General features: G+C 44.1%; 1 long non-coding RNA gene across 1 annotated transcript; it reads right to left on the bottom strand.

Annotated features, from left to right (window-relative positions):
- Positions 1–696: 696 nt before the first annotated feature.
- Positions 697–13,740, bottom strand: LOC134911010 (uncharacterized). Its single transcript, XR_010176288.1, has 4 exons — positions 13,630–13,740; positions 6,999–7,107; positions 6,087–6,167; positions 697–2,192 (listed from the first exon to the last, which is right to left on the bottom strand). It is a non-coding gene; the product is annotated as an uncharacterized LOC134911010 (long non-coding RNA).
- Positions 13,741–14,175: the final 435 nt, after the last annotated feature.

Below are 14,175 nucleotides of genomic sequence, written 5' to 3'. Positions count from 1 at the left end.
TGTTATATGCATTTTCTGAAACAGTGAAAAAAATATAGAAAGCAAGTGTTTTTCTGCACAATAAATGTTCTTCTTAAATTCAGAGTACATACAAATGGATATTAGTACTGTATGTATTTGGGTCCTTTTAAGTCAGTTTAAAAAAAGTTACAAAAAAACCCATAACTCCCACTTGCAAGACTAAAAATACTTGTCCCATTTCTAAAGCATCCCCATATACCTGTCCCATACCCATTTTCTGCATTTCACACTTTTCTATCCAAAACTTGACATGTCATTATTGGCTAAATAATGGGGGTGTCCCACTTGTTCTGAACCAAGTCCCGACATTTTTACCTTAAAGTAGGGATTTTCCTCAATTTTTCACCTGTTCAGGAGGTGTTGAAAATAAATTTGTGTTAAAAATATGGAGAACTATAGCCGGTAATTTTTTGTTATTAATTGGATTTCGTGAATTGTGATAAAAGCCCATTTAATGTGCGAAAACGGGTTATCATGGACATTTGAATTCCCCCTATCTATATCTTTACAGCAAAATATTTTTTCATGTCAGATAAATAAACTAGCATCATCAAATTAATAAAAATAATAAATAATCAATAAAAATTTAAACGTAAGGAGCTTGAATTTTTATGTCTGCCAAATGTAAGAACCAGTTCACAAATACAGTGCTCTATTTTACATGAAAAGCCGCTTAATTTATGCTCTAGTACTTCCAGCTTGATCTTTTGTTTCCTCTACATCTTTGTTCTCTTGGATCAATTTGTCCACAAATCCTTCATATGATCTGTTGCTTATTTCATAGAACAATACTAGCTCTGGAAGTCTTATTTATTTCCAGATAAAATACTGCATTATAGGAAAACTAATAATGAAAAATCAGGTAAAACTGCCCCTTAATTATTATACCAGCAAAACCTTGAGGCTAATGAGATGTTTTACTGAATCTATAGCATATTGAGTATTGTCTAAATGTTCATAGCAAAGAAGTTCTAAAAGAAGATCTACATACCGAGATGTAAGTGATCTATAATCTGAAGGGATGACCTCATTAGCCCCTCTTCTTTATTCATAAGAAGATAATCATAAGTGCTTCCTTGGTAGCTTCAGAAGAACTTTCCTTTAACATCACATTCAGGTTATATACAGTGAGAGGGTATTGAATACTAGGTACTCTTTTTCCATACCTAGTCACAGTGTCACCCTCTATGCAGAAAGTGGCACACATATTTGCTTAAAATGTACCCTTTCTAATCCTAAAATGTTTCAATTTTGTATGGTACCAAAGCAGTTTAATCAAGGCTCTTTGCATATATTGCAGTCAACTGCCCTAGCAGCAAGACAAGCGTTCTCTGGTGTATGACAGCAAGTTGAACTGCTCACTCTCCTATAACTACATGAAAAAAAATTGAATTTTGCTACTCAATAGAAAATATTATGTACACACTAGTGGATCATGGATATCATTTTGCTTTGAAGTAGCTGCCTTGGGCACAATATCATGTTACTTTGTAGAGACAAATACAATATTGATCTACACTAGTACTGTAGGTTACCTGGGGAATTTGGTGTAGAGAGAAAAAGGTAATGCTAGTAATACTGGGCTCTTTATTTTTGATTTCAATATCAGCTCCATTTTTTGTTGTGAGTTTGTGGTAGTGTTTGTTTATCATTCCCTTGTTATGATTTTGTCTCACCCTGATGTCATCCTAATTGATGTTAATAACAACCTTTACAAAATGTTATTAGCATTCATGATATATGAGATTGACTCATGTTTGTAATACTTTGATATGGCTAATAATCACAATAAGGTAAGCTGCTCTTATGAGGACAACATATACTATATTATTCCTAAGGTCTGCGGTTTTACATGAAAAGTAATGAATTCCTAAACAATATATATTTTTAAAAAGGATGTAGCAAGTGTAAATACACAGTTACAGCTCCATATGAAATATGCCTCCTTTTATGTCTGGGGTGGTCTTCAGTATGTCGAATGTCGGGATTCCGGCGCACAGTATACCGGCGCCGGAATCCCGACACCCGGCATACCGACATATATTCTCCCTCGTGGGGGTCCACGACGCAAGGGGCTCCTTTGCGCTCGCCATGCTGTCGGTATGTTCATATTTCCTCCGTAGATGATGTTATCAGGAAATTTAAGGCCTATAGCACTATAGCCAACCTCCCTGTACATGGCAGAAAGACAAACTTGATTAGGTTACGCAGATATTAATTGTGCGAATTGTGCGAATGATGGATAAAGCACCTGAATCAACAGAATAACAGATTCATACTGACTTTTAGAGACCAGGTACTGCAACACAGTGTTGTGCAGCGAGTGAAACGTCAGGGGAGGCACTGGCTAATTAAACATCCCCCCAATATTAAAGGAGAAAAAAAGCATGGGACGCCCCCTATTTCATGAAAACCAGCACCAGGTGATTGGTGTAATGTGTGTCCTGGCCTAAAGGGTCTGCAGCCAATAATGTGCGCTGCGCCCTGCCGCGATGCCCGCTACCGCCACTACTCCTGATGCCCGCTACCGCCGCTACTCCTGATGCCCGCTACCGCCGCTACTCCTGGTGCCCGCTTCTGCCGCTGCTGCTGATGCCCGCTCCTGCCGCTGCTTCTGATGACCGCTTCCACTGTTGTCCGCTACCGCTGCCACTGAAATCCCGCAGTGGCTGCCTGCTACTGATGCCGCTCCTCCTACGCCGCTCACTACGTTGCCGACCTGCTACTGCCCATGATGCCGTCACTGTCAGTGCTGTATCTGATGCCCAATCACAGCGGTTTCAGTGACAGGGGCGTGCTTTGGGATGAAAGCACGCCCCTGTCCCTGAGGCACTTATACTAGTGCCGCTTCTCCAGCAATTTTTAATGGGCTTTTTCAGCCCTCTGCTTGGCCACACCCCCTGTTCGCCCCCTGCTTCCGGCCATTTATCATTTGCTGCAGGAGGCACCGCTCTCCGATACAAATCAAAACCGTTTTTAACAGTATAAAAATTATTTGAATAATATAAAGCATATGCTTTTAACACAGAATATGTGTCGTAAGTATTTTCTTTGTATTATCTTAATCATTAATGACAGGGGAGGCACTGCCTCCCCTGACTGCACGTCCCTGCTGTAACACAATCTAGTACATCAACAATAAAAGGTTTTAAGAGAGTCTGCGCAAACAAATTAGAGGTACAGCTAAAGTCCATGGGCCATATGCAATTGCGGTCGAATTGCCGCAAATGTCGAAAAACGAGGCATTTTCGACACAAAAAAATGATTCGACAATGCAATACAGTACTTTTCGACAAAAAAACGGCCGTTTCAAATTCGACTTTTTGCAATTCGACAGTTGTCAAATTCGACATGTCTGCAATGGTAAAAATGCTGCTTTTCGACAAAAGTATATTCAATTGAAGAATGTCGATTCGACAACAGTGCTTTTCGACAGTAATTTCGTCAATTTCAGTCCGCCTCATTTTGCTAGTGGGATCTAATAAAAACTTTTAAAAACATGTTTTTTTTTATTGCTAATAGCATATCTATTTATATTAGAAGGGATTATCTACTTGGGTTTGTGTATTAGGAGCCACAAGTATTATTTAATATATTTTTTAAAAGAATATTATTATTTTTTTACTGACTAAAATAATCAGAGCATGTTTTTCAGTGGGAAGGGTTGGGAATGGGTTAAAAATCCTGAAAAAAATGCGTGGGGTCCCCCCTCCTAAGCATAACCAGCCTCGGGCTCTTTGAGCCGGTCCTGGTTGTAAAAATACGGGGGGAAAAATGACAGGGGATCCCCCGTATTTTTACAACCAGCACCGAGCTCTGGGTCCGGTCCTGGTGCAAAAAATACGGGGGACAAAAGACGTAGGGGTCCCCGTATTTTTCACACCAGCACCGGGCTCCACTAGCTGGAGAGATAATGCCACAGCCGGGGGACACTTTTATATCGGTCCCTGCGGCCGTGGCATTAAATCCCCAACTAGTCACCCCTGGCCGGGGTACCCTGGAGGAGTGGGGACCCCTTAGATCAAGGGGTCCCCCCCCTCCAGCCACCCAAGGGCCTGGGGTGAAGCCCGAGGCAGTCCCCCCCCCATCCAAGGGCAGCGGATGGGAGGCTGATAGCCAAGTGACAAAATAAAGAATATTGTATTTTGTAGCAGAACTACAAGTCCCAGCAAGCCTCCCCCGCAAGCTGGTACTTGGAGAACCACAAGTACCAGCATGCGGGGGGAAACGGGCCCGCTGGTACCTGTAGTTCTACTGCAAAAAAAAAATACCCAAATAAAAACAGTACACGGACACCGTGATAGTAAAACTTTATTACATACATGCAGGCCGACACACACATACTTACCTATGTTGACACGCCGACTCGGTCCCCTTCTCCAAGTAGAATCCACGGGGTACCTGAAAATAAAATTATACTCACCAAAATCCAGTGTAGATCTGTCCTCTTCTACTTGTAATCCTCGTACTTGGCAAAAAAACAAAACGAAAATCCCGGACCACGCACTGAAAGGGGTCCCATGTTTACACATGGGACCCCTTTCCCCGAATGCCGGGACCCCCGTGACTCCTGTCACAGAGGGTCCCTTCAGCCATTCAGGGAGCACCACGTCGTGGCACTCTCCTGATTGGCTGTGCGCATCGAGCTGTCATGCCGCTCCATTATATTCAATGGTGGGAACTTTGCGGTCAGCGGTGAGGTTACTTGCGGTCAACCGCTGACCGCAAAGTTCCCACCATTGAATATAATGGAGCGGCATAGTGCTATGCGCCGTCTGACAACTCAGACGCGCACAGCCAATCAGGAGAGTGCCACGACGTGGCGCTCCCTGATTGGCTGAAGGGACCCTCTGTGACAGGAGTCACGGGGGGTCCCGGCATTCGGGGAAAGGCCCTTTCAGTGCATGGTCCGGGATTTTCGTTTTGTTTTTTTGCCAAGTACAAGGATTACAAGTAGAAGAGGACAGATCTACACTGGATTTTGGTGAGTATAATTTTATTTTCAGGTACCCCGTGGATTCTACTTGGAGCAGGGGACCGAGTCGGCGTGTCAACATAGGTAAGTATGTGTGTGTCGGCGTGCATGTATGTAATAAAGTTTTACTATCACGGTGTCTGTGTACTCTTTTTATTTGGGTATTTTTTTTGCAGTAGAACTACAGGTACCAGTGGGCCTGTTTCCCCCCCGCATGCTGGTACTTGTGGTTCTCCAAGTACCAGCTTGCGGGGTGGCTTGCTGGGACTTGTAGTTCTACTACAAAAAACAATATTCTTTATTTTGTCACTTGGCTATCAGCCTCCCATCCGCAGCCCTTGGATGGGGGGGGGACAGCCTCGGGCTTCACTCCTGGCCCTTGGGTGGCTGGAGGGGGGGAACCCTTGATTTAAGGGGTCCCCACTCCTCCAGGGTACCCCGGCCAGTGGTGACTAGTTGGGGATTTAATGCCACGGTCGCAGGGTCCGATATAAAAGTGTCCCCCGGCTGTGGTATTATCTCTCCAGCTAGTGGAGCCCGGTGCTGGTGTGAAAAATACGGGGGACCCCTACGTCTTTTGTCCCCCGTATTTTTTGCACCAGGACCGGACGCAGAGCCCAGTGCTGGTTGTGAAAATACGGGGGATCCCCTGTCATTTCCCCCCCCCCCGTATTTTTACAACCAGGACCGGCTCAAAGAGCCCGAGGCTGGTTATGCTTAGGAGGGGGGACCCCACGCATTTTTTTTTCAGGATTTTTTACACACTTTTGTGCCGTCCATGAAGTCGAATCCAGGACGCACACTATCGTCAATTGGTCCGTTTTTCGACAGCGGGACTGTCGAATCCGTTTTTTATTGAATATGTCGAATTCGGGTCCCAGCGGGAGGGTATGTGACTGCCGAATTCTGTCGAATTTAAAAACGGTCGAATTCCGGCTGGAATTGCATATACCCCCATGTCTCTCAGTGCATATACCACTTCACCAACAAATACAAATAGTGACAAAGTGATACGCAGATTTCAAGCGCTCCAGTAATACCCAGTTCCACCAAAAAACACCAATATGTGAACAATAAAAAGTTATAATACCGTTTTCAGGTCTTTCACATTGATTAATAATAGTTTCAACTGGATCACATTAGTCAGAGTTCACTTCTTTCTGTGCAGAACCTGTAATAGATGGTGTCACCCTTTCATATATCCAAAAGCTTAACAGCTCATAAAAGGATACACCAAAGAAAGAATGCAATAGTGCACATTATTATTTAAAAGGCATAGATTTAATATTACACCACACTTATAATATAAAGACGAGATATCGCATATAAATGTATCCCCACAGGCATAAACTGCAGCTTGGTGAAGAGTCTCCAACTCAATAAATGTTAAAGCAACATCCTTCTGGGATAATGTTCTGTTAGAAGCTGAGACCAGATTAGTGTTTTTTTGTTAAGGCCCATCATTTTAAATAAAAAAACAACAACAACAAAGCTGTCAAAGAAAATAACACCCTCTCTACAGTCAAACATGGAGAAGGTTCAAGTTCTTTTACATTTGCCTACGCTATATCAATACTTTTGCTCTAAATGTAATGTTGGTATTTTATTTTAGGTTGTCTCAGTTTCCAGCTGATGGGACTCTGACTCCCAAGTCTTGATATATTTAGTGTTGTACACTTAAACCTTTTGCACTGATAGCTGATCTCCATCTAGTCAATCCTGATAACTGTCTATTGGTTCCTCTACTCAGGCTACTGTTTATTTATCTGTTGGTCCGCTATTACTGTTATTTGTAATAGTGTGATTGAACACGTTTGTTTATTTGTTATGATACATCCTTTTGTCTGGCAAAATTAAATTCACAGATTACAATGCCATTTTGTAGCTCAATGTTGAACTCGATGTTCAACAGTTGGACAATGACCCACACACACTTAAAAAGACAACCAAGAATGGTTCAAGACTATTCTGAAGTGGCCAGGAATAAGTCCAGATTAAGTACCATGAAAAAGAGTTGGCCAGACTGCCAGTACAGATGTTCAGGAAGCTCATCCATCCCTACAGGAAGCAGCTGATTGTAGTTATTTTGACCAAAGGCTTTGCTACCAAATCTAAAAGTATATACAGTATTAAATAAAAACAAAAAACAAAAACAAAGGTAATCTAATTTTAACAGAAAGAATTTGTTTCAAGGAAGCACAAAATTTAAAACTCTAGTCGCATTTAAAATGCTCATTATCTTGTTAAGTTTGCATTAAAAGAGTAAAACATAAAAACAGCATAAATTATATCTATCAACATCATCAGTATACATCTGAAAGGCACCACAAATTCTGCAGCATCAAACCATTAGCATGCAAATCACATAAATACAATTTAAAAATAATAACAAATCATACAAGTTTAAATGACATGTATAAAGCATAGAAGTATAGTAAATATGCAAAGTCAAAATCCATAAGTACAAATTAAATAATAAGATTTTAAACCTACCGGTAAATCTTTTTCTCGTAGTCCGTAGAGGATGCTGGGGACTCCGTAAGGACCATGGGGATAGACGGGCTCCGCAGGAGACATGGGCACTTTAAGAAAGTCTTTAGACCTGGGTGTGCACTGGCTCCTCCCTCTATGCCCCTCCTCCAGACCTCAGTTAGAGAAACTGTGCCCAGAGGAGACGGACAGTACGAGGAAAGGATTTTGTTAATCCAAGGGAAAGATTCATACCAGCCACACCAATCACACCGTATAACTTGTGATAAACTACCCAGTTAACAGTATGAAACAACATAGCATCAGTTCAGGACCGATGCAACTATAACATAACCCTTATTGAAGCAATAACTATATACAAGTATTGCAGAAGTAGTCCGCACTTGGGACGGGCGCCCAGCATCCTCTACGGACTACGAGAAAAAGATTTACCGGTAGGTTTAAAATCTTATTTTCTCTAATGTCCTAGAGGATGCTGGGGACTCCGTAAGGACCATGGGGATTATACCAAAGCTCCCAAACGGGCGGGAGAGTGCGGATGACTCTGCAGCACCGATTGAGCAAACAGGAGGGCCTCCTCAGCCAGGGTATCAAACTTATAGAATTTTGCAAAGGTGTTTGAACCCGACCAAGTAGCTGCTCGGCACAACTGTAATGCCGAGACCCCTCGGGAAGCCGCCCAAAAAGAGCCCACCTTCCTAGTGGAATGGGTCCTAACCGATTTAGGAAACGGCAATCCAGCCGTAGAATGAGCCTGCTGAATGGTGTTACAAATCCAGCGGGCAATAGTCTGCTTTGAAGCAGGAGCGCCAAGCTTGTTGGCAGCATACAGGTCAAACAGTGATTCTGTTTTTCTGACCCTAGCCGTTCTGGCTACGTAAATTTTCAAAGCTCTGACCACATCCAGGGACTTGGAGTCCTCCAAGTCACGCGTAGCCACAGGCACCACAATAGGCTGGTTCATATGAAAGGATGATACCACCTTAGGCAGGAATTGAGGACGTGACCGCAACTCCGCTCTATCGACATGGAAAACCAGATAGGGGCTTTTATGAGACAAAACAGCCAATTCCGACACTTGCCTAGCCGAAGCCAAGGCTAATAATATGACCACCTTCCAAGTGAGATATTTTAACTCTACCGTTTTAGGTGGTTCAAACCAGTGTGACTTAAGGAAACTTAACACCACGTTAAGGTCCCAGGGCTCCACCAGAGGTACCAAAGGAGGCTGAAAATGCAGCACTCCCTTCACGAAAGTCTGAACTTCTGGGAGAGAAGCCAATTCTTTTTGAAAGAAAATGGATAGGGCCGAAATCTGAACCTTAATGGAGCCTAAGTTTTAGGCCCAAATTCACTCCAGTTTGTAGGAAGTGAAGGAAACGGCCCAGATGGAATTCTTCCGTAGGAGCATTCCTGGCCTCACACCAAGAAACATATTTTCGCCATATAAGGTGATAATGTTTAGATGTCACGTCCTTCCTAGCCTTTATCAGCGTAGGAATGACCTCATCCAGAATGCCTTTTTTCGCTAGGATCCGGCGTTCAACCGCCATGCCATCAAACGCAGCTGCGGTAAGTCTTGGAACAGACATGGGCCCTGTTGCAACAGGTCCTGCCTTAGAGGAAGAGGCCACGGATCTTCTGTAAGCATTTCCTGCAGATCCGGATACCAGATCCTTCGTGGCCAATCTGGAACAATGAGGATTGTTCTCACTCCTCCTTTTTCTTATTATTCTCAACCCTTGGGTATGAGAGGAAGAGGAGGAAATACATAGACTGACTGGAACACCCACGGTGTCACTAGGGCGTCTGCCGCTACTGCCTGAGGGTCTCTTGACCAGGTGCAATAACTCTGAAGCTTTTTGTTGAGGCTGGACGGCATCATGTCTATCTGTGGCAGTCCCCACCGAACTGCAATCTGTGAGAAGACTTCCTGATGAAGTCTCCACTCTCCAGGACGAATGTCTGGTGAGGAAGTTTGCTTCCCAGTTGTTCACTTCCGGAATGAACACTGTTGACAGTGCTCTTACATGATTCTCCGCCCAGCGAAGAATTCTGGTGGCTTCCGCCATCGCCACTCTGCTCCTTGTGCCGCCTTGGCGGTTTACATGAGCTACTGCGGTGACGTTGTCTGACTGGATCAGAACTGGTTGGTCGAGAAGAAAGGTCTCCGCTTGACGTAGGGCGTTGTATATGGCCCTTAGTTCCAATATGTTGATGTGAAGACTAGTCTCTTGACTTGACCAAAAGACCTTGGAAAATTCTTCCCTGTGTGACTGCTCCCCAGCCTCGAAGGCTCGCGTCCGTGGTCACCAGGATCCAGTCCTGAATGCCGAATTTGCGGCCCTCTAGAAGGTGAGCACTCTGCAACCACCACAGGAGCGATACCCTGGCCCTGGGGGATAGGGTGATCAACTGATGAATCTGTAGATGTGACCCGGACCACTTGTCCAGTAGGTCCCATTTGAAGTCCTCGCATGGAACCTGTCTAAGGGAATGTTTTTCCCAGGACTCGAGTGCAGTGATGCACTGACACCTGTCTTGGTTTCAATAGGTCTCTGACTAGAGTCATGAGTTCCTGGGCCTTCTCTATCTGAAGGTAAACCCATTTCTGGTCTGTATCCAGAATCATACCCCAGAAGGGCAGACGAGTTATAGGAACCAACTGTGACCTCGGGAAATTGAGAATCCAGCCGTGTTGCTGTGACACCTTCAGTGAAAGTGACACGCTGTTGAACAACTGCTCTTTTGATCTCGCCCTTATTAGGAGATCGTCCAAGTATGGGATAACTGTGACTCCTTGCTTGCGTAGGAGCACCATTATTTCCGCCAGTTACCCTGAAATTGGTAATGACAATCCTGTACCGCAATTGTCAGGTACGCCTGATGGGGTGTATAAATGGGAACATGAAGGTATGCCGCCTTTATGTCTAGATACATTATCAAATCCCCCCCTTCCAGGCTGGTGATGATCGCTCTGGGCGATTCCACTTTCAATTTTAACCTTTTCCCGTATAGGTTCAGAGATTTTAATTTTAAAATAGGTCTGACCGAACTGTACGGTTTCGGGACTACAGCCAAGGTTGAGTCATATCGCCTTCCTTGTTGCAGGAGGGGAACCTTGAGCACCACCTGTTGGAGATACAATGTGTGAATTGTATTTAATATTATCTCCCTTTCTGGGGGAGAAGCCGGTAGGTCCGATAAGGAAAAACCGGCAAGGAGACACCTTTCGAATTCCAGCTTGTAACCCTGAGAAACAATTTTTATTGCCCCGGGATCCACCTGTGAGTGAACTCAGATGTGGCTGAAGAGTCTAAGACGTGCTCCCACTGGGACAGACTCCCTTAGCGGAGCTCCAGCGTCATGCGGTGGATGTAGTAGAGGCCGGGGAGGACTTCTGTTCCTGGGAACTAGCTGTGCCCTGTGCCCTTATCTCTGGTAAGAAAGGACGCTCCTCGTACTTTCTTGTTATTCTGCGACCAAAAGGACTGCATTTGATAATGTCGTGCTTTCTTAGGCTGTGAGGGAATATAAGGCAAAAGATCAGAATTACCAGCTATAGCTGTGGAGACCAGGTCCGAGAGCCCTTCTCCACACAATTCCTCAGCCTTGTAAGGTAAACCTTCCATATGTCTCTTTTAGTCGGCATCACCTGTCCATTGCATGTTCCCCAGGACACGTCTAGCAGAAATCGACATAGCGTTGACTCTAGCACCCAGTAGACTAATGTCTCTTTGGGCATGTTTTATATATATATATATATATATATATATATATATATATATATATATATATAAGACAGCATCTTTTATATATATATATATATATATATATATATATATATATATACACACATATACTAGGGTCAATAACATGGTATCCTTATCTAGGGTTTCAATCTCAGCTGATAAGGTATCTGTCCACGCTGCTACAGCGCTATAAACCCATGTCGACACACTCACCGTCTGAGTAGTGTACCAGAATGTGTGTAAATGGACTTCAAAGTACTTTTACTGCATGCTATCTGCAGGATCCCTGAGGATAGCTGTTGAGTCAGCGCTATCTTTTGGGTAAACGTGACAAAGCTTTGTCCACCCTAGGGGAAGATTCCCATCGTATCCTGGCCCTCGTAGGGAAAGGATACTCCCTGAGAATTCTTTGTGGGAATCTGCAGTCTCTTGTCTGGAGATTCCCGCTCTTTTTCTTCATGAGAGGAGGGAAATTTACCTCAGCTTTCTTCCCCTCAAACATGTGTACCCTCGTGTCAGGGACAGATGAGTCATCAGTGATATGCAAAACATCTTTTATTACAATAATCATATATTGAATACTTTGCTGCCAGTTTTGGCTGTACTTTGCATTATCGTAGTCGACACTGGAGTCAGACTCTGTGTCGATATCAGTGTCTATTATTTTGGATAGTGAGCGTTTTGAGACTCTGAAGGTCTCTGCAACACAGGGACAGACAATTGTAGATTCACTGTCTGTTCTCTAATCTTTTGTGCAATAAATTTACCTTAGCACTTAATTTCACATATCCAATCAGGTGTCGGTGTTGTCGACGGAGACACCACTCACACACACATTTGCTCCATCTCCTCCTTAGGAGAGCCTTTTACCTCAGACATGTCGACACACACGTACCGACACACCACACACTCAGGGAATGCTCATCTGAAGATAATTCCCCCACAAGGCCCTTTGGAGAGATAGAGAGAGAGTATGCCAGCACACACCCCAGCGCTATATGACCCAGGAAAAAACACAGCAATTTAATGTTTACCCAGTAGCGCTGTTATTATCTGCGCCGAATTATGTGCCCCCCCTCTTCTTTAAAACCCTCTCTTCTACCGTGGTATAAGCAGGGGAGAGTCCGGGGAGCTTCCTCTCAGCGGTGCTGTGGAGAAAAACATGGCGCTGGTGAGTGCTGAGGGAGAAGCCCCGCCCCCTCGACGGCGGGCTTCTGTCCCGCTAAAGTGTAAAATTGGCGGGGGCTCCTGCATATATACAGTGTCCAGCTGTATATATGCTCCTTTTGCCAAATAAGAGGTTTATATTGCTGCCCAGGGCGCCCCCCCCTGCGCCCTGCACCCTTACAGTGACCGGAGTATGTGAGGTGTATGGGAGCAATGGCGCACAGCTGCAGTGCTGTGCGTTACCTCAGTGAAGATCATGAAGTCTTCTGCCGCATTTGAAGTCTTCTTTTCTTCTTCCGGCTCTGCGAGGGGAACGGCGGCGCGGCTCTGGGACGGACGGCGAGGGTGAGATCGTGCGTTCCGATCCCTCTGGAGCTAATGGTGTCCAGTAGCCTAAGAAGCAGGACCTAGCTTCAGAGAGTAGGGCTGCTTCTCTCCCCTCAGTCCCACGATGCAGGGAGTCTGTTGCCAGCAGAGCTCCCTGAAAATAAAAAAACTAACAAAATACTTTCTATCAGCAAACTCAGGAGAGCTCACTGAAAAGCACCCAGCTCCTCTGGGCACAGTATCAAACTGAGGTCTGGAGGAGGGGCATAGAGGGAGGAGCCAGTGCACACCCAGGTCTAAAGACTTTCTTAAAGTGCCCATGTCTCCTGCGGAGCCAGTCTATCACCATGGTCCTTATGGAGTCCCCAGCATCCTCTAGGACGTTAGAGAAATGAAAATTACACAAATAAATGTAAATATAAAAACATAACAAGTACTTTCTAATTAGACCGAGCAGTTGTAGACAAAAGAAGACCTGGCTCATGACAACTTACATTCAAGAGGGAAAGGGATATGCAGAGAAAGTAGGAGCTAAAGGGACTCAAGTGGACGTGGCAGACAGAGTGTGCAGAGGTAATGCTACTTTGGAGGGAGTACAGTAGGCTATGGTGTTGAGAGAGTTTACAGATTGGAAGGTGAAGGTGGTGGAGGTCATTGGAGGTAGGGAGTTCTATACATGGGGAGCAGTATGAGAAATCTGTGAGGAGGGAATGAGAAGTTTTCAAGGGGAGGAGTGGTGTAGGTGAGTGACACATTTTATAACTGCACATATCAGCCTATGCTGATTATTATATTGGCTAAACCAGGAGTGTAGCAATCTCCTGTTATAGTTATAGTCAGGTTCCAGACTGGTCAGTCCAGAGCTATTGCCCAGAATTGGGCTAAAAAATGACTTACCTTACTCCTGGATGTTAAAATCTATGGATTTCAGCTTATGCAGCTTTTTTATATTTGGTACTCTTGTGATCCCAGCTTAATTTATTAACGATCCTTTGGACTGGTATCCACTGTCCTTAATAAAATTAAAACATACTGTAAACACATTCCTCCTACATAAATGCCTTTAACACATTTTTCGCCTTGCTTGTTCAGAAATTCTGTATTAAAAATGAAAAACTAGTTTTATAGTCTTGATTCAGATTAGAGTAGTCCAACCATTTAGACAAAGAATGCCAGATATTCTAAGTTTTATTCCTGCTGCAATTCTATTGATTGGTGTGGGAGTATTTATTTTTTTCTTGTATGCATTGCCTTGTACAAATGCATATTTTGGAGCAAGTATATTTTAATCAGGATGTCATTTAATAGACAAAAAATTGGGTCAAGAGAGTGCAATGCTGGTATGGTAGTAGAGACACAGTCCCATATCTGGTTTCAAAAGGACTGCAGAACCCAAAGAAGGTGCCAGAGAGCTGCTTCTGGCATCCCACATCTATGGCAAGT

Source organism: Pseudophryne corroboree, chromosome 1 (genome assembly GCF_028390025.1).
Source record: "Pseudophryne corroboree isolate aPseCor3 chromosome 1, aPseCor3.hap2, whole genome shotgun sequence".
In the NCBI taxonomy this organism is placed as follows: domain Eukaryota; kingdom Metazoa; phylum Chordata; class Amphibia; order Anura; family Myobatrachidae; genus Pseudophryne; species Pseudophryne corroboree.
Note: the sequence above shows the minus strand (reverse complement) of the source record. Positions and strands in the feature narration are given on the sequence as shown.